At 38.0% G+C, this 19,758-nt stretch overlaps 2 long non-coding RNA genes across 6 annotated transcripts; one reads left to right on the forward strand and one right to left on the reverse strand.

The window, feature by feature from the left end:
* Positions 1 to 923: 923 nt before the first annotated feature.
* LOC136244482 (uncharacterized) lies at positions 924 to 12,220 on the reverse strand. 4 transcript variants are annotated; one of them, XR_010695336.1, is made up of 3 exons: positions 12,098 to 12,220; positions 11,908 to 12,046; positions 924 to 3,121 (listed from the first exon to the last, which is right to left on the reverse strand). It is a non-coding gene; the product is annotated as an uncharacterized lncRNA (long non-coding RNA). The 4 variants fall into 4 exon arrangements; XR_010695337.1 differs by lacking the exon at positions 924 to 3,121 and adding an exon at positions 3,134 to 5,437; XR_010695335.1 differs by lacking the exon at positions 924 to 3,121 and adding an exon at positions 5,453 to 6,385.
* Positions 5,834 to 8,394, forward strand: LOC136244480 (uncharacterized). Of its 2 annotated transcripts, none has more exons than XR_010695333.1 (3): positions 5,834 to 6,015; positions 8,064 to 8,209; positions 8,271 to 8,394. It is a non-coding gene; the product is annotated as an uncharacterized lncRNA (long non-coding RNA). The 2 variants fall into 2 exon arrangements; XR_010695332.1 differs by lacking the exon at positions 5,834 to 6,015 and adding an exon at positions 7,947 to 8,008.
* Positions 12,221 to 19,758: the final 7,538 nt, after the last annotated feature.

Consider the following 19,758-nt stretch of genomic DNA (forward strand, 5'->3'; position numbering starts at 1 on the left):
AGTTTTATGGCTGCTGAAAAGAAAGATATTGAGAAAACAGAGGAGGGCCAACACTTCCATGTGAGCCATAGAGTTTGTATAGAGAAACTATTTCTGTTTAAAACTAGGTGCCAATCGAAAGCTTCCATTCCACTAAATCCAGCGGTGTAATCATCAACCCCATTCAACCCCAGTAGTTTGATGTCAATATACACGGTTTATCCATAGGAGACTCAATCACGTGATCTAAAACTATCTTGATGAAATGGAGCGACAGCATTTGCCAGGGAGAGGATCATGGCTGAAGCAGACTCTAAATGTCTCCAGTGAGCCTTATAATCATGCATCTTTGGTTTAGACATTTGTAACAGCCCAGGTGGATGCGAAACTACAAGGACAGACTTAGAGACACTACACAGCTGGCAACAACTATATTGTCACAAGACTTTTAACATACACACAGTTCTAAATAAAAAGCCTGGTTCTAATTAAGAAGTACCAGTATATAATATGTCCAAGTAAGTATTACTGTACAATAGTATAATATGTTACACATTGCTTAAGTGATTTAAAGTTATGCAATTAACTTTGGTGGTGCTTAGATCGTGTCAGCCCTCCTCTGGTAAGTTAAAATGTAAACGAACCTCCAACAATAATTAGCAACTTTTAGTCAAATTGTTCCGCATAAAATGTAGCGTAAGCAATCAATTATTGACTGACGTATATTATTGGCCAACTCAACATCTATTATCATCATAGAATCTGGATTCAAACACGCATTGTTGTCAATCACATTGGACTGTTGGTAAACGACGAACCTACAGGGTTTCATTTGGGTTGGAGGGGGGGGGACAGAGGACTATATTTTGCCACCCCCTGAGTCATTTCCTAGATGAAGCCCTGGAGGTTTGTTAGAATTAGTTTGTGTATGCTAGTCTGTGATTCTTGGCATGAAAATGGTATTTGTAGCATACTGAACTTTATCTGTGTTGTTTCTTATGTTATAGCATATACCACGTTAAGGGACAAACTGCAGTTATTAAAAGACTCTAGTCATTGGCGGTACTGGCACAATCAGCCTTCCAGATGGAATAATGTTGTTTAGAGTAATAAACGTCTGTTACAAGGAAGTCACAACTGAAAGGAATTGAAATTCGTGTCCTGGCTATTGTGTGAGGTAGTGCTAGATTAGTGGCTGTACAGTGACAGCCGTTATGAATAATTTCTGCAGACAAAGAAGACGGAAAACCTGCTGTAGTAAATTGGAAGTGATGAACAATAGAGCTACCTAGAAGGAAATAGTTCACAAAGCAAGGTGAAGCATAGCAGTCTTATAAGGCTACCTAAACAGGAGAATTGACTACATAAGCAATTGTAAGCTGGAAGAGTGTTTGTAATTCAAATTACACAACTTTCAAGCACCAATGACTCACGTACACTTGGATTTTAGTAGTTTGAAGGTTTGTGACATGTTGTCAAGGGTTGAAGATGTGTTACACTGCTCAGGAGCAAGCCATAGCATAGTGGATCCATTCACGGTGGATAGATGTTGGTTGTTATTTGTGGATAAAGAGCATACATCATTGGTTCGGCAGGAAACAAAGTAGCTACAGCTCTTCTCAGTAGCACCAGGATTACTGTGCTGACCTTTTGTAGTATCTCTAATGGGTCCTGTTTAATTTATTTTAAAGGTTAAAATATCAAGTGTTTGCTTTATTAGAAATTGATTCGAGTGTATTTTGAATATCACACATACTTTCTTGAAATTTTGGTGGAATTACAATTAGTAGTGGTAGACTGTTTTGTACTATTGACAAGATTTAATTTTGAATTGTGCGGGAATGCCAAGCAAAATAACTCAATAATTGATGTACCAAAGTTATCAAGTGGACAGTGTTAAAACGAAGTCGACTGACAATATATGACTGATGCCTTACGCCACTGCCTTTAACCGGATGCTGCTGAGGAGTGCCACTGCATTGGAAGATGGTACGTTATACTACTATGGTTATTTTAAATTGTTTATTGTTGGGTATAAAAGTTCGTGTATATCTTGCTCCAAATGAAATCCCCGTAGGTTGGCATACTGCAAGGCCAACAATTGATTGTTTACCCTGATCACCAATGCTTTGTGATGGGCATTATATAGGGTAACATGTGTGGACTTACCAGCATATGTCTGTGTCTTCTTTTCAACATCCCAGTTAATGTGAAACCCAAGGCCTTGTAGTCTTGTGCATTAATTTGTTGTTTTTCTAGTGGTACCCTATGCACAATGCACTTGTTATTTACTTTTTATTATATCATGAACCATAATAAGGATTGCGTATGTTGTTAACCAGATGTGCACCCACAGCCGGCCGAAGGCCAGCTGGGGGCACGCACCTGGTTTACTGAAATTGTTTTTGGAAAAGTGTGTGTGTGTGTGTGTGTGTGTGTGTGTGTGTGTGTGTGTGTGTGTGTGTGTGTGTGTGTGTGTGTGTGTGTGTGTGTGTGTGTGTGTGTGTGCGTGTACCTATCTTTAGTCTGTACACACCCAAGTGAGCAAACCAGTAAATGGTAAAATCAGTCTGTACACAAGAAATAAAGGCTAAACAAAGCCTGTATTAAACTTCCGCATAGGTAAGCTTTGGCTTGAAGGTGGTTTCTTTTCTGAGTTTAAAAACTGAGTGTAGCGACTTTTTACAGACTTTGGTGGTGGCCTTCCCAGAGGACTTATCAGGCATTTGACAACTGTACTGTAGTACGCCTTGTAGGCTCCCAAGAAATGTGTACCTCGTCGACCGTCTTGAACATGGACGTGACCATACTTGCACGAACGAAAATAAAGAGCATCCCCAAGGCTTTGCAGAATTAGTGGATAATAATACTGTAGACACACTATAAAACAGTTGAAAAGATACTTCTGTGGGTAATGTTATTTAAAGAGGTTTGTTAAAAATATGCATCCTTAGCAGTGCATAGCAACGTGTTTCGGGAATTACAAGTAATTCATGAATTACAAAATACAGTAATTAATATTCATAACTCCATAGTATATTATCTATGATAAATGTATTTATGCATTGGTGATTGAATCCAGGTATAGCTGCAGTGGCGCCTGGCTTTTTAGTAGTACAACATCAACTTGTTTGCAAAAATCCTAATGGAACGCCTACAGTACCTAAAAACCACCTTGGAAAGCATCCTCCAACTCAAAACAACCCTCTGGTGGTCCTTGCACTGATTTACATTCATAATGAACTAGTTTACTGTATGCTGTTACAATGTCAGAGTACACTAGTGATGGTACAATATATTGTATATCGTGATATATCATCTCGTGATAATCATATCGTAACAAAAGCTATATCATGATCAGAGTTGGGGTCATTGTGTGTGTGTGTGTGTGTGAGTGTGATGTTAAAATTAGTTGTATGTACTATTAGAGTGATTTACATACGTAAATATAATGTATGGATATGTATGATTACAATGTTACATGTTTTGTGTTGGTAGCAAACAAAACGTAGATCAACAGACTGGACCACAAGACAAAGGACTTCGATGTGATTCAGATTCTGATCTTAGTCCAGAGAGAAGTGGACACAAGTCACAACTTATGAAGTGAAGTCTTGCTAATACAGAGTGTGCGTAATGTATGTGTACATAATATGTATTTACTATGACTTCTCTATGCACGTTATTGCCTTATCGCCACCTTAAATACTGTATGCTCTTAATATGCTAGCAAGAATTACTACTCTAGTAAGTACTGCAATTTTTATTACCACAGGAAGTATCAGAATACACTCACAACTATAAAGACTAAAGCATTTTGGTAAGTACTGCCATCACTACATATGTGTATCCATACACTTGCAATCCTCAACATGAGCTACGCACACACCAGCTTAAAAGTAGTTTGTCCAGTTTAATATATAATGACATATGTGCATAAATATGCGTATGCACTATAATGATTACAGATACTTGAAATGATTATTAGTTATAGTCTATGTTATAAAACTTCAATATTAAAATACTATTCATTATGCATCCAAAAGCGTTGGTCAATAATGTATACACTTCCATCCTTCTTCTTTAAATGTAACATTCCATGGCAAAAGAAGTCAGCAAAGACATGCCACAGTGTCTGACCCGTCAGCTCAAGTTCAATAGCTTTGATGTGTTCATTGTACTATAGAATATTTAGTGCCTCTACATTAAAAATCTTCTCATCTCCATATACATATATATCTCTAATACAACAATAGAAAAATGGGTCTAGTTCACCAATTCGTATGGTGCCTTTGGCTCTAATTACGTCTCCATTTGCATATTTAATTCCATAAATTTTCACATGGTTGACCCTACAGAGCAATGTATGTAATGTGAAGTAATACTGTTGCAGTACAGTGCCTTATCCTAAATGACATCACAAGATTGGAGACTCTATATTGCTGTACAGTACAAACCAGCAATAAGGTTGTGTGTGTGTGTGTGTGTGTGTGTGTGTGTGTGTGTGTGTGTGTGTGTGTGTGTGTGTGTGTGTGTGTGTGTGTGTGTGTGTGTGTGTGTGTGTGTGCGTGCGTTGTGTTGTGTGTGGCCTGTCTATACCTGTATGTTCAATTGGGAACGAAAACCCGGCTAGTTTGCATTTTTCTCACACTTCATTTTATGATTCCTTTGTTGTTGAGAGGGAAAAACCAATGGGCTGTTAAAGTTTCAACCTTATCAGGTGAATGCTTTTGGAATTATATTATTATAACGGTAGACAGTGAGAAGAATGTATTTGTACAGTGGCTATACGGAAAATAAAATGCAGGCACTCGTTTAATCTTTGATAAGTTACCAGTGCAACAAGCTACGGAGATGGGACTTGTGCTATTGTGTTCGTCATGAACTGGGGTATTCATTAAGGTGTGGTTTTCAGCCTCTATCCATCCATACTTTCAGATAAGAAGGTTGTTCAAGCTTAGAAACAACGATGATAAAGTTAACAGCCAAGGGTTGATAATTGCAGAGAAGGAACTGCTGTTTGAAGTAGACGTCAATGGCTTCTCAGTTGTGGATGGGTTAATCGCCCTGCTAGCAGCGTATTATATATTTTATGTAAAATATCCCAAATCCACTCCTGCTGCTGGTTTTCCCCTATTTTTACAGGAGATTATATTGGAATCACCTGAGAGGTCTAGGAAAACCTCAACGTATGCTTCATTAATTAACTCAATTGTTGAATGATAATATACAGCTTACCAAATTGGAACATTTAGCAAGACATTATCAGTATAATATATAGCATTTGATCATGTAACTGTTTAAATAATAATATATTCTGCAAAATGCTCTGCCATCATATTATATACAGTATATATTATATGGGCAAATGTATGTATGCATACGTATGTACACCGTATTTTCACAGGTATAATTGCAGTGCATTTTAGTCTGGCATCTGCCACCAGGCTATCCTTATCTATAGGGTTATAAATAATAACATGTTGTTATGGCTGTTTGTGAATGTAGTTCTGATGCCATAATATATGCAACGTTGTATACAAATGATTGTAGTTTAATGCAATTATCCAATTTTTGTCGTGAATTTAAACAGTTTGTGCCACACTCAGACAGTGCAAAATCAAGTGAGTACACTGTAAATGCAGCAATACTTTAACCACTCTGCTTTGTAGGGACCTAAACAGTCAGATCATTACTTATGGCTAAGGCAGCATCACATGGCATTGCCATTAACATAGACACCAGGTGTGATGAATATTCAAACTGTAACCTATCTTTACAATATTGTTTTTCAGATATTGAGCAGTGACGATTTCCTCATACTGTATATCATACTGTATGAATGTACCACTCTATCAAAATGCACACTCAGGCAGGCTCAACTAGTGCTCTAGCATCAAGTGAGTGCTCATTACAACTACAATTAAATGTCACTATGTATATGCTGTACCCGGTGTACGGTGTTTGTAAGGAATAAACAAGCCAGACTACCACTCAAGACAATGTCGCAAAACTTGTCGTTAACAAAGATGCCATGTGTGATCAAATTCATACTATAAGATCTGTGTTTATATTTCAATATTTTACACACATTTATTTTACACATTATACACACATTTATTACATGTCCTATAGATAACTTGTTAGTAGCTGATCTCTCTACTGGGTGACTGGAAATGTAGCTGAACTATCTGCAGGGTGATTTCTTTGTATCTGAACTCTCTACAAGGTAACTTCTTCTAGATGATCTTTCTACAGGGTTATTTGTTTGTAGCTGAATTCTCTACAGGGCGATTTGTTTGCAGCTGAACTCTCTACATGATGGTTTCTTTGTAGCTGAACTCTCTATTAGGTACCTTCTTCTGGCTGATCTGACTACAGGGTGACTTGTTTGTAACTGAATTCCCTACAGAATAATTTGCAATGTAATATAATTGAGTAAATTATAAATGCAGCTGAATGCTTTATTAGGGTGACTGTTCTATTAGAGTATCTCAATCTCGCATTCGCTACACGTAGTTGCCTTTCGAATCACAACTCAGTGGTTTGTAATCCGATTCTTCTGTACTACTGCAAGGACTTTCTATGATGATTATTCCAGCTACATACTGATTTTCAGCTCATTGCTCTAAGCGGTTTGCCTGATAGACACAAAAACTTATAGTTTTTTATTCATAAAAATCGATCGAGTAATTTTGACACAGGTCGGGTTTTGTGTCATATCTCCGTGGTCTTTATCCCGATTCCTTTCAAACCACAAAAAGTCACTCCTACGATGGTTGCTCCATCTACATAGCAATTTTCAACTGATTCCTCAAAGGAGTTTACCCTGTAGGCATGACAGACCTTCGACCTTATTTTACGCAAATAATCGGTCATAACTCCGTGAATGTTCATTGGATTCCTACCAAAGTTGGTACACAGATCCACCTTAATGAGCCCTTTAAGTGTGCCAAATTTCAGCCCGATCCCAGCACGCATTCGTGTTTTATGGCGGATTTTGCGAAGTGTGCGAAATGAAGTAGAAGAAAAAAACGAAGAAATTAAAACGAAAGTTTGTTCGCTCGTATCTCGGAAATGGCTGGAGCGATTGTCTTCAATTTGGTGTGTAGACTCCCCTTACTGGCCGGCACCTCTCTAGCAAATTTGGTTCCAATCGGATAAGGGATCACAGAGCTACATAGGTGTGAAAATTGCGTTTTCTTTCTTCCTGTTAATATACTCACGGGTGGCACGCCGGCTTCTTGGGCCGCACGACACACTACCGTGTGTCTTGATATGGGTGAATGTATGTATGCATACGTATGTACACCGTATGTTTCACAGGTATAATTGCAGTGCACTTTAGTTCGGTGTCTGCCACCAGGCTATCCTTATCTATAGGGTTATAAATAATAACATGTTGTTATGGCTGTTTGTGAATGCAGTTCTGATGCCATAATATATGCAACGTTGTATACAAATGATTGTAGTTTAATGCAATTACCCAATTTTTGTCGTGAATTTAGTGGATGAGATTGTTGACAGTTGATGCTCTTCAAAATATATCAAAGTGACTCGCAATGTTTATATGGTCTACATGTTTTTCTGTCAACAGTTAAACAGTTTGTGCCACACTCAGACAGTGCAAAAATCAAGTGAGTACACTGTAAATGCAGCAATACTTTAACCACTCTGTGTTTGTAGGGACCTAAACAGCCAGATCATTACTTATGGCTAAGGCAGCATCACACGGCATTGCCATTAACAGGTGTGATGAATATTCAAATTGTAACCTATCTTTACAATATTGTTTTTCAGATATTAAGCAGTGACGATTTCCTCATATATCATACTGTATGAATGTACCACTCTATCAAAATGCACACTCAGGCAGGCTCAACTAGTGCTCTAGCATCAAGTGAGTGCTCATTACAACTGCAATTAAATGTCACTATGTATATGCTGTACCCGGTGTACGGTGTTTGTAAGCAAGCCAGACTACCTCTCAAGACAATGTCGCAAAACTTGTCGTTAACAAAGATGCCAGGTGTGATCAAATTCATACTATAAGATCTGTGTTTATATTTCAATATTTTTCTCAGGATTTGAGCTGTGACAACTGTTCTCATTATTCTTCGTTAGGTTTGGCATCATATCCTGTATCAATTCTTCTACACTTGGAGCCTTGCGCAAATCATTTTTGGGCAGCTATAATGAAGTGTTGTGTCTATCACTGAACTTTTAACAGGTGAGGAGTCAAAACTTAATTGTATGTAGTAGCTACACTCTGTACCACTATCTTTTTGTAGTTTTGAGGTGATCAACATACCTGCAACAATACTAACATAGCTACAGTAGGAGAAAGATGGAACTTGGTTACTTACAAAACTCTGTTTATGATGTGTGTGGTTTTTATCTTACTTTTGTGTAACACTAAATTTGCTATAATAGCACACTAGCGTAAATAACACATGTGCTAAAACAGCACACTTGGCCAAACAGCACGCGTGCTAAAACAGCACACTTATCAAAACAGCACATGTGCACTGTGCTAAAACTGGAGACATTACTTTAGCACACCTAAATGTGCTATTTTAACACACCTGTTTTTACTGTGCATAGGCCAGCTTGCACATGTAAGAACTACCATGATGGCAGAGTTGTGTAGTAATTGGGTAAGACAGATTGTCCTAGGACTGTGTCTCAGATGGTCTGCATCACTTTATTTTATTCACGAATATCATTGGTAAGTTGAGTTTTGGATAACCATTGCGATCATATTCTGTGCAGCACAATAGTAAGGAGTGTATAAGTGCTATAGATCATAATAAGTAGTGAGATCCTTAGAAGAAAGTTTCGCTTATTCCACATCAGGCTGAAGGAAGGTCCCCTGAAGGCCCTTAGCTAGCAACACTCAATAAATCCAACCTTAGCATGTGTCAAAACAATAAAAATAGGTCAGTCCGGTAGTCCAGTCCAGCAATTAGTTACACCCTTATCTCAGTTTACATCAGTGTATTATTTAAAGGTAAAATCTAAACTTCAGTCCAAGCAAACAGCAGAATCCCATTATGACAAGGTATTCGAATGCTAGAGTGTTTAGATCCTCACTCTGTGCAAAGAGGACCAGGGGAGGGTGTCATATTGAGCCACATATGTAGAGAGGATGTAGGCGGTGGTGTCTGGGTGCATGAACAGTCCAGCTGGACCAATTGCGACAATAAAAATGATCCTACCATTAAATGGTCCAGGTTAAAATTTCATGAGGTATTGCTAAGTATGGTCACTAAGTGTATCCACGTATAACCTTTCAAGTTTAAAACATGATATTCACGTAATTATATATCTTACACAGTCTGCTGTTTCTCCACAGGAAAATCAGCTATTCTCCAGAAGTTTAGCTAGTAGTTGTACTGGCTCCTCTTCCACTTCATGCATGATGTTAACTAAACTAGTTATGGTGACCAGTGTAATTAGCTGTAGCAAGAGAGTGCAAGATAGTGGATTATGGACCATGCCTCGGACCACACTGACAGAGATTCATTGGACCAACCGTTGAACAGAGAGTTGAATAGTGATAATGACAATTCACTACTAGAGGACGTGTATCAATATGTTACCAATAACTAGTACAGGGATGGCATTACTATCAATCAAAAGTGTGTTATAAGAAATTTACATTTCTAATGGTGAGATGATAATAAGGTGCGGGAAGTTTGAGATCGAAAATAGCAACTTAGAATTGTTCAAGCATGCCACATAGAAGAACTATCAGGACATGTTGGCTACAGGAAGACCTTAGCACAGATCACAGAAAGATTTTTATGGAAAGGTGTGGTTAGAGATACAAAAAAAATAGTTCAGTGATGTGATATTTGTCAACATGTAAACAAAAATCTAAAAACATAGCTCCAACATTGCACCCAGTCCCAGTGAAGTCTCCCTGGTACCACATGGGAGTAGATTTCATTGGGCCAATTGCTTAGCAGGAAATCGCTACATCCTAACAATCATGAACTATTTTATAAAGTGGGCAGAAGCTGTTACATGCAATACTTGACAATTCTGGAGGATGCAATTTTATTTAGGGTGGACTGGAGGTAGGTAGGCTTTTCCAGGGATGATGGTGTATAAGCACACTAGCATGCAAAACATGCAAACCTGGGGGGGGGGGGGGGGGGGGGTAGGAAGCATGCCTCTCATCCCACCAGAAAATTTTGAAAATTGAAATTGAACCTGAGAGTGATTCTAGTACTTACCATTAATATTATTTATTTGACTGTTGTGTTAGGGTGACTACTCACTCTACTAGGGTATACTGATCTCAATGTTTTTATAGTAGAATCTAGTGGAATTGCAGGTAGCTATATTTGGTGTAATATATACAACCAGCACAATTATTGCTAATGCCACAAATATTTTTGAGGGGCTAAACTTTTTGATAGGGGATGCAGCCCTCCTTCTCCGCTGCCCCTGGCTACAAGTGTAAGCACAACAAAAAATTGAAACCGACAAGTCACAGCTACTATGTAGCTGTAGCTATTAACTGTTATTAAGTGAAGGTTCTGTTATGTACCATGATTATAAATATAACTGTGTAGCAAAGGCAGATCTTTTTTTGTTCAGCCCAGACCATTTTTTCTTTAGCACAAGTTGTCCCCTTGGACCAGTTATGCAAGCACAAGTGGTCTGGCCAAACCAATTGCTAACATATAAGGTCAAGGGGGTGTCACGTAGGTATGCACTGTAGGTAGATCTGCAACCGCGGTCAAAGTCTTGACCAGCCGAAATTTCACTTTGACCTGTGACTAAGAGCCTTTTTCGACCTTTGACCGGTGACTTAGCGATGCTATTTCAGCACTTTTCGATTGTGGGTTGGAAGCTTTTACCCTTGACCGTTGAATTGGCACGATTTTGGTGGCCTTGACCTTTGACTTGGACCACGGTTGCAGATCTACCTACAGTGAGTGCCTGTGTGTCTCCCCCTTGAAGGTCCTTATATACCCGGACTGTTAGTGCGTTGACAGGCATAAAGGAGCGACAACTGGGATCTCATAATAGGGGATAAGAACTTGATAGTACACCTGTAACACCACAGATAATGTATGTCCCATGGATTGGAAATGCCTGTATTATTTACATAGTGACGTCGTGGGCTATCACTGTTCTTGTAACCAGCAAATTAGTGTTTGTTGTTTACAGCTGGGTTAGTTGCCACCCACACTGATTGGAGGCTGGACTGGGTAGGTAGTAAACAACAGCATAAGAAAATTCAGGTTCAAAGGTGAAATATGGTGTTTCAAAACGGTTGTGCAAATTTCCTGAAGAAACAGAAAGTGTAACGTTGTTTTTGCTGCTGTTTACACCACTTGTAGCAGGTAGAGTGTAGTAGGCTAGTTAGATGTTCACTGCTTTGCTGTAAATTTCCACTGCTTCGATAAAACGTCAGAAAACAGGCACTACTTTGTGCTATTGTTTAGCTCAAGCTGAGCAGTACTGTAGCATAAAATTTATTTCAATGTATCACACATTTCTTTGATTGCATAAATGCGGTGACGAGAAGTTGGCTAATAGCACTGCTGCTGAATTATTAGCTGGTGCGTACCTGCCATTGTCACCTGTTGCAAACAATATTTCTCCCAGTGCCCACAGACACGCTGTGTTCTTGTTCAGTACACAATGCAACACAATAGACAATGTAAAAGGAATGTCCATGCCTTCAAACTGGCCTTCAAACAAGCGAGAGAAAGCAAAACAGTCAATGTATTGGCGCACCGTATTAACTAGGATAGGAAAATAATTTAACGGACGTTTCCAATCCATTAGGAACGCATACATTATCTATGGTAACACTAAATCCCTCTAGGCATTGACCGCTTTTGCTATCCTCAATACCGGCTAATTCTTTCATTAATATAGCGTACGTACACTTGAACCTCAATTCACCTGATGAATCCGAGGACCTATCATCCTCGTCTTCTTCAGATTGCTCTTGTGTCTCCTTGTACATCTTCGGCAAACCGACACCGAGGCCCGGCTGATACTCGATCACAGTCTCAGCTAGTAGTAGTAAGCGAAGTAACTTCTAAAATAAAATCGATAACATTCTTTCAAGTGACACTAATAAACTGTTTACTTTTCCACTTAGTAACTGGGTAGGGCTCAAGGTAGGGCTGATGGAGGTTTACATTCGTGTCCAGACCCCGTGTTATCGTACAGCGGTTCTAAGAGAAAAGGTCAACAAACAAGCAAAATCACGTGCATGAGATTTCGTCCAATCAAATCAATTCACATTTGAAGTTCAAATTATATTAGCGCACGTGACGTCTTGTTGACGCACAGTCGAGCCGCTTGTGATAAACAGTGGGTGGGGCTAGGGGTGGGGTCTGGGCACGAGACTACGAGTTCAGTGGACGAAATAATTAAAATAAAGATGACTTCACGTGTACAGTTTATAAGACTGCTACACTCATGTAGACCATTCCTGAGGACGAGAAAACCTGCAGATAAACCATACAGAGAAGAACTAGCTAAAATTACTCCACTATCACAATGGGGTAAGGCGCCACTACAGGAGGGATGCTCCGAGTGGTACTATAACAGGAACCCGCGTAGTTTGGAGCTACTTGGAGCAGTTGAAAAGCCTAAGGGATTTCACCGACAGCGAAAACGAGTTGGAAGAATAGATTACCATAGATTATATATTCCTATGAGATTACTACCACAAGTGAGTAATTATCAAGTCTTCTATGATCAATACAAAATTAAAGAAGATTTGTTTGAATGGAACAAAACCTATCTCTTGCAGATTTGTATAGGTAATCACACACATTTGAGTGCAATGTTGGCTGTTACGAGTACAATTATTCCATAATTGCATGAAAATGTGTGTGATTGCCTATTAATCACATAGTGACCACTCTTCGTGGTTTGTAGTACACATCTATCCAGTTCTATGTGGCCATTAACTTCTACCTGGTGATTGCATCATCCTTCTTTGTATTACATCATTTGTTGTTGCACTTAAAAGGCTTCCCGTGTCAGCAATTCTGATTGGCTAATCAAAATGTCTACATTTGTTGCATTTAAAAGGCTTCTATTGTCAGCTTCTTTGATTGGCTATTCATTATATCACTTTCTTGTTGCATGTAAAAGGCTTCTGTGATTTTGCCATTTTATTGGCTACTTTACAGTGCAATTACAGAAACAAGGCCTTGTGATTTGGGATTAATTGCACTCCTACTATTGAGACTAATGTATGGCAAATTAAATCACTATGTGATTATTAACATAAAAATTGACATCTTCAAAATAATTTGCTAACTACTGGACTAACTCCCACTTGAACAGTGACAGTAAACTCTGTTGCCTTCTTGGGATGGAAATCAATCAAAATAATTATCTTCTGATCACAAGATGACAATCTCTAACTCCCGGAAATGATGACACAATACTGCACTTCAACCTCTGTGAGCAAACCTTCACCCAAAAGTATTGGTAGTTTGATTGGTGAAGCATGATTTCCGCCATTGCATCATTTAGACAGGATTGTGGGATCCAAAAACAGATTTTCATACATGAAGGCCAAACGAATGATAACCAAAACTTCCTCACCTCACAGTAGTCACCCGTCAAGAAAGAAGTCACGTACCAAGTTTGACTAATTTCTGAGGTTAACTATCTGGGTGAGCCCGGCATTGGGCAAAAATCATTGAAATAGCATCTTGTTTTCATCACTTGCTCTCTTAATAACTCTCTCTCTCTCAGTTTATTTTTGCAATTTCTAACAACAGTGCTAGTTATGGATCTTAAAGTGTTTTATGTCAAGAATTATGGTTTAAGTTGTTGAGAGAGCAAGTGATGAGAAAAAGATTCCATTTTGGGTGATTTTAGCCCAATAACAGGCTCACCCAGATAGTTAACAACCTCAGAAATTAGTCATACTTGGTACGTGACTTCTTTGCTGATGGGTGACTACTGTGAGGTGAGGAAGTTTTGGCTTTGGTCTTCACGGACAAAAACCCGTTTTGGACCCCAAAATCCTGTCTAAATGATGCAGCAATCTTTTTTATTATTAAGGTTGTGCAGCACAAGTGCGAAGATCTGTAGGACACCTGGTCCTACAATCAAACCACCAATAAGTTTTGGTAAAGGTTTGCTCACGGTTGAAGGCTGAAATGCAGTATCGTGATAAAAGATTGTCATTTCCGGGAGTTAGAGCTCATAATCTTGTGATTTGCAGATATTTCAATCAATTTCCTCGCCAAGAAGGCAACTGCCACTGCAGCTGTATTTAGGGGTGCAGTAATTATGCCAAAATAATTTTTAGCATAATGCCAGAATCATTATGCTAGCATTTTGAAAAAATTATTAAAGATTTCATGAATGAATGATCGATATACTCTAATACAACACTCACCAGATCGAGATGTATACTGTAATAGAACATTTACTTATATATATTCTGATAAATCAATCAATCCTATTTTTTGCATGTTACTCTATTTGAACAATGAAATATTTTGATTATGTGCAATAATTTACCACAGAATTTTAAATACACAGTCAATTCTGCATTCCTATTTCAATTTATTGGAATAATTTTGAGAATAATGCATAAATTTTGGAGCATAATGCAAGCTTTTTCCAGGAAATTCTGAATAGAATAATGCAAAGAATCATGAGCATAATTACCTTAGCCCTAGCTGTATTCAAGTAAGAGTTAGTCCAACATGTAACAGTAGTTAGTGACTTATTTTGAAAATGTCTTTTTTTTTACACTGGTAACCCTAAATACACCAACAGATGAGTGGTAGTTTGTTTTAATGCTTTTAAAATGTGCCTGGAAAATACCTTACCCAGCTTGTAAATTACTGCAGCTTTGTTTGCTACTGCACAACTTACAGTATCTGTAGTGTTAACTACGATAATCACTAACATTGGCTGTGTGAACTCCTTCAAGGCCTCGGAGTCATTAGTTAATCCAATAATATCCTTTAGTAACCATACCATTACTTCTGTGATGACCTTCTCATCAACTGCTTTACCACCAATATTGGCACATATTTAATATTCAATTTCCATCCTGATGATAAGTAGGCTATAAAAATAGCTTGCATTTGTATGGCTTACTTAGTGGTAGGTCATTAACAAAATGTGACCAGATTTGTGAAAACCCAGTATAATGGTGGATTTTTGAATTTGTTAATAATACTGAATATTTACAATCTATGTAGCCAAATGTGTGCTCTGGTAAAGTTTCAGTCTCATATGCCAACAGCTTCGTTAACAGCCCTACAAAGTAGCAACAACGAAAAGATTGATTTAAGTATATATAGACAAGTACTCTAAAAAAATTGGAATTTTCAACTAGAGTAGGGACCATAACACATCGATAAAAAGTACTGAAACAAGCTGGAGTAGTGCATGAATCAGCTCTATGAACATTTTATGCAGGTGATTTTCACATTTCGTGTAGGTGAGTGGGTGAATGACCATTAGCATGAAAGTTATCCACATAAAGAGAGTTAAATCTCAGTGGTGAAGCTGAAATGTTTCTCCTTAACAGTATTGGCTTACAATGAAGGCAGTCTATAAAACAATAGAAATGCTCTCTTGTAAAACTAAAGATTCATTCATTCACAAAAAAACGCTGCTAAAGTTACCTCATATGATGCATCACTAACTGTCTGGTTGGCTAAAGTATTGTTTGTCATTTTAAAAATCATTTTAATCACAGTAAAACAATAAGAAGTGTTGTATCCCTACTGTGTATTTCCGTTGTGGTATCTTGAGCACAGTAGGGATATAACACTTCTTATTGTTTTACTGTGATTTAATATCATGCACTACTCCGATGTGTTATGGTCCCTACTCTAGTTGAAAATTCCAAAAAAAAATTGTGTACTTGTTTGTTAATTTTTTTTGTAAAATAAAATTATTATGACTGGTGAACCCATACGCATCAAAAGAAAGAAATGGCACAGTACTCCAGCTATCAATTATCATCTGAAAAGCGAAGTATATCCATTACGCTTCATTGTCAGCTATGTTACACAGCATTACGAATCAAGAACTGTTTGAAAAGTATCTCTGCAATCAAAATAGCTACTATGAAAGATATGGACAATTTCCAAAGCCATCATGTGTTACTGCCAAATCAACACTTTTTGTTGTCAACAAAGATGAATGGGAGACAAAGGAGGACACTGGTAAATCCTTGAAGAATGCATTGTACGTACTGCGGTAGGCTAAAAAGCACTTCTCGGGCCATAGCAATGTTGAACAGTGAAAAAATCAAGCCCGTAGCCTTAGCCGTTATCGAGTTATGCTTGTCCGAAGGCATCAGTCAGTCAGTCAGTCACTAGAAAATTCCGTTTAATAATTTTCTTTTTAAATTCCGTAGCAACTTGTTTAAAGTGTTTCGGGTCGATCTGATGGCTTGGTTTTACCTAGCCAATACTACTTCATCATCATCAGGGAAAAGTGAGGCTCGTTTTTGGGTGATGTTTTTCATGGGCCATGCCTACAACTTTGTGGTCCCTACTGATATGATTACAGGTGCTTACAAAAGCAGTTGTAACTTACAAACACAATGATATACGGAGTTGCTACTTGAACCATCATGTTCACCACAAATAGGGGAATCCTATGAAATCCACGAAGAAAGATTGATCATGTACAATCACTTCAACATGACACAAACAATGCCCATAACTCATGTTGTGCTGCAACAAAACAAAGTGTGAGTAGGCGAATAAGATATCAAAACTTTTACTGTTAGGCTCTTTCTTCACATGCTCATGTGTTGAGCTGATTCCACAAAAACATTTAGTAACATAACACAAAATTTTGGAATTTGGTACTGCTTAAAAATTTCATAGGTTTCATTCAAAATCATTTGTGACCGGATCTGCAAAAAGCTGGTGCAATGGGTAGAATACTTTTGTATTAGAGTTTTAAAATGCTTTTTTCCTTACTATATAGTCAGCTAGTAGTCTTATTGTTTTATTAATCCCTGCATTCAGTTGAGAGCCGTAGTCTACTTTTTTTAATCAGGACTGGACTGTAAAATTAATGTTTGTTCATTATAGAGTTCAAGGTCAGTCATGACTCAGCACACAACAGTGATCACACATTATCTGGTACGTAGGCAAGGTCTTTGGTATCATATGTAATAGGATGGATGGCTATGGTATTCAGGATTAATAGTGCGAGCATTGTAAACAGGAAGGAGTAAAATAGTGCGAGGCGAAGCCGAGCACTATTTCCTTCCTGTTTACAATGCGAGAACTATTAATCCCGAATACCACAGCCATCCGTCCTATTGAAAATTAATCCGACAACCATAGCAACTGTTACTAGGCAACAGAAATTCTAAAAATAACTACTGCAAAAGACCAGGCACACTTAGCAACCACTGCTATGGTCTCATTGCTAAGTAACCATATCGTTGCTATGCCATGGGGCATCTATCACTATAGTAACACTAGTTGTCAAGTCGGACATCTACTTCTAATAGAAACACACCACACTATTTTAGCCAATCAAATTAGGTTTTTGTTAAGGGACCTTGACAAACAAGTGTAATACTAAATCTATTAGCTAATCACTTGACGTATTTCAAAATAATACGTCAAGCTGCCATTAAGAGTATTATACAGTAACACGTTCAGTTGTTGGATTACATATGTAACCTGCTGGGCGACAACCCAACTTGTTTGCATTTTCCTCAAACTCTATTTGTGACCTAAAACCGTCGATGTCCGCACAATTTTCAAAGTGCTTTTTATTGGTTTTTTGTTTTCTACAGGGAGAGAGGAATGGACTAGCCAAGTTTCCGCTTCCTAAGTTAAGCAGCGCTGGAAATATAGCACTAGACAGCCGGACAAGCAAATAATTTAATATGTACAGAAGCTATCTAGAAAAGAATCTACAGGCGCTTACATAAACCATCATAACTTACTGATACAACGTTGTACGGAATTGAATCTTGGCTCATTGTGTTCACCATGAATTTGTGCATCTACCAAGGTATAGTTTTTTCCCCAGCCATGTTTCTTTGTTGGAGAAGGAAGGCAAATTCACTGAAAAACGATCTTCGGTAAATTCTCTCGTCACCGCAATGTAAACAAACATCTGTAACTTTTGAATTTTTTCGTGTATGGAGATGAAACAAAGATTTTTGTACTCCCTATGGACAGGCAAACAAGATGATGCCCAGGATCTGTCCATTGGCGGCTTAATTCGCCCACCAGTGAGGCAATAAAAAAAATTGTGTAATTTTTTTTCTGGAGCTTGCATTTTTTACCCATAGTTTTAAAATGCATTTTATTACAAAAGTACTGTTGTGTGTATATCGATGGTTTTCTAAAATTCGGTCACATTTTGTGAGAGGGCTAAACCAATAGGCTGTTAAAAGTTTCAGCCCTATCTGGTTAGTGCTTTCAGAGTTATAGCGATAGACAACCAGAACAAAACAATTGATTTATACAGAAGAAAAATATTACAGGCATTCATTTAATTGATTGTAAGCCTCAAGTGTAACAGGCTACAGAGTTGGGACTTGTGTCATTCTATTCACCATGAACTGGGGCATTCATCAAGGTATAGTTTTAGCCTAAATACACCCATACTATTGAGCAAGAAGGCTATTGAAGTTTAGAAATGGTGATGATAAAGTAATGCTTTACTAAATACACATAATCACGTTTGCCTCATGGTAAAACTAAACAAAGATATTCCTACTCGCCATGAAGAAGCAAATCCATTGGTATATTTTGAGTCTTCCTTCACTGTTTACATAAGTGATTAAAACATGCGTAAAATTATTTATGTAGCACGCATCTTTTACCCAATGTATTTCAATGGCACAGAATAATGCAAGCAAGTCAGATTTTTGCTCAGTGGGTCACATATTAAATTGACAACATGTGATCAAAACTGACAAAGCACAGTCCATGAAGTGATGCCAATAAACATAAAAGAACATTCGACATGACATTAGTGCAATTCATTGTAGAGTTCCAGTGAAGGTTGTGGTAGTTCATATTTTAGCTACATATCTGTACAATTCAAGACCACCTGTATGTGACATAATTCCTTCAAATGTTCACTGTTGTCTGCTGCAAATACGTGTTCATTTATTTCAAATTATCCACACATCCCTTACAGACTACAGCTGGAGATCACCAACTATCACATCACAGGGTCAGTCACTCATAATAATGGTACTACAGTGGTGGAGACATCAACCAGAGAGTTCTGTATAGCAATACACTTGTACAAGACAACTGATGTGTCAGCCAGTCACAATATTGGTAGGGTACTAGCTCATTGATGTTTTGAGACTGGATTGTATCGAGTGTTGTGGGAAGAAGACTGGACCATCAAGAATAACCCTAAGGTACATGTGTGTGTGTTGGTGTACATACTAGGGCTGGAATAAAGGTCAAAATTTAACCTCCCAAACTTCTTAATTTCTAGAAAACTACCAAAGCTTTGTTGATTATGTCATGTTAGTAACTTATGATCATAATTGGTGTACACCCTCACTCTTTGTTGCAGCTGTAGTACAGGATCTAGTAGATTGCAAACATACCAAAATATGTCAATGATAGTGCTTACAGGCCCATGACTTTTTGACTGATTAGATACCAGTATCCATGGTTGCTAAGATAGTACATACGGTGGAAGTATCTAATATGATAGTAAATCATCAGTTGTGTTCTATCTCACTAGGTAGTGTCATTCATCAGTGGTGTGAGAAGTGAGGGACTACTACTGAATGAACCAAAA

Source organism: Dysidea avara, chromosome 14 (assembly GCF_963678975.1).
Source record: "Dysidea avara chromosome 14, odDysAvar1.4, whole genome shotgun sequence".
Classification (NCBI taxonomy): Eukaryota; Metazoa; Porifera; class Demospongiae; order Dictyoceratida; family Dysideidae; genus Dysidea; species Dysidea avara.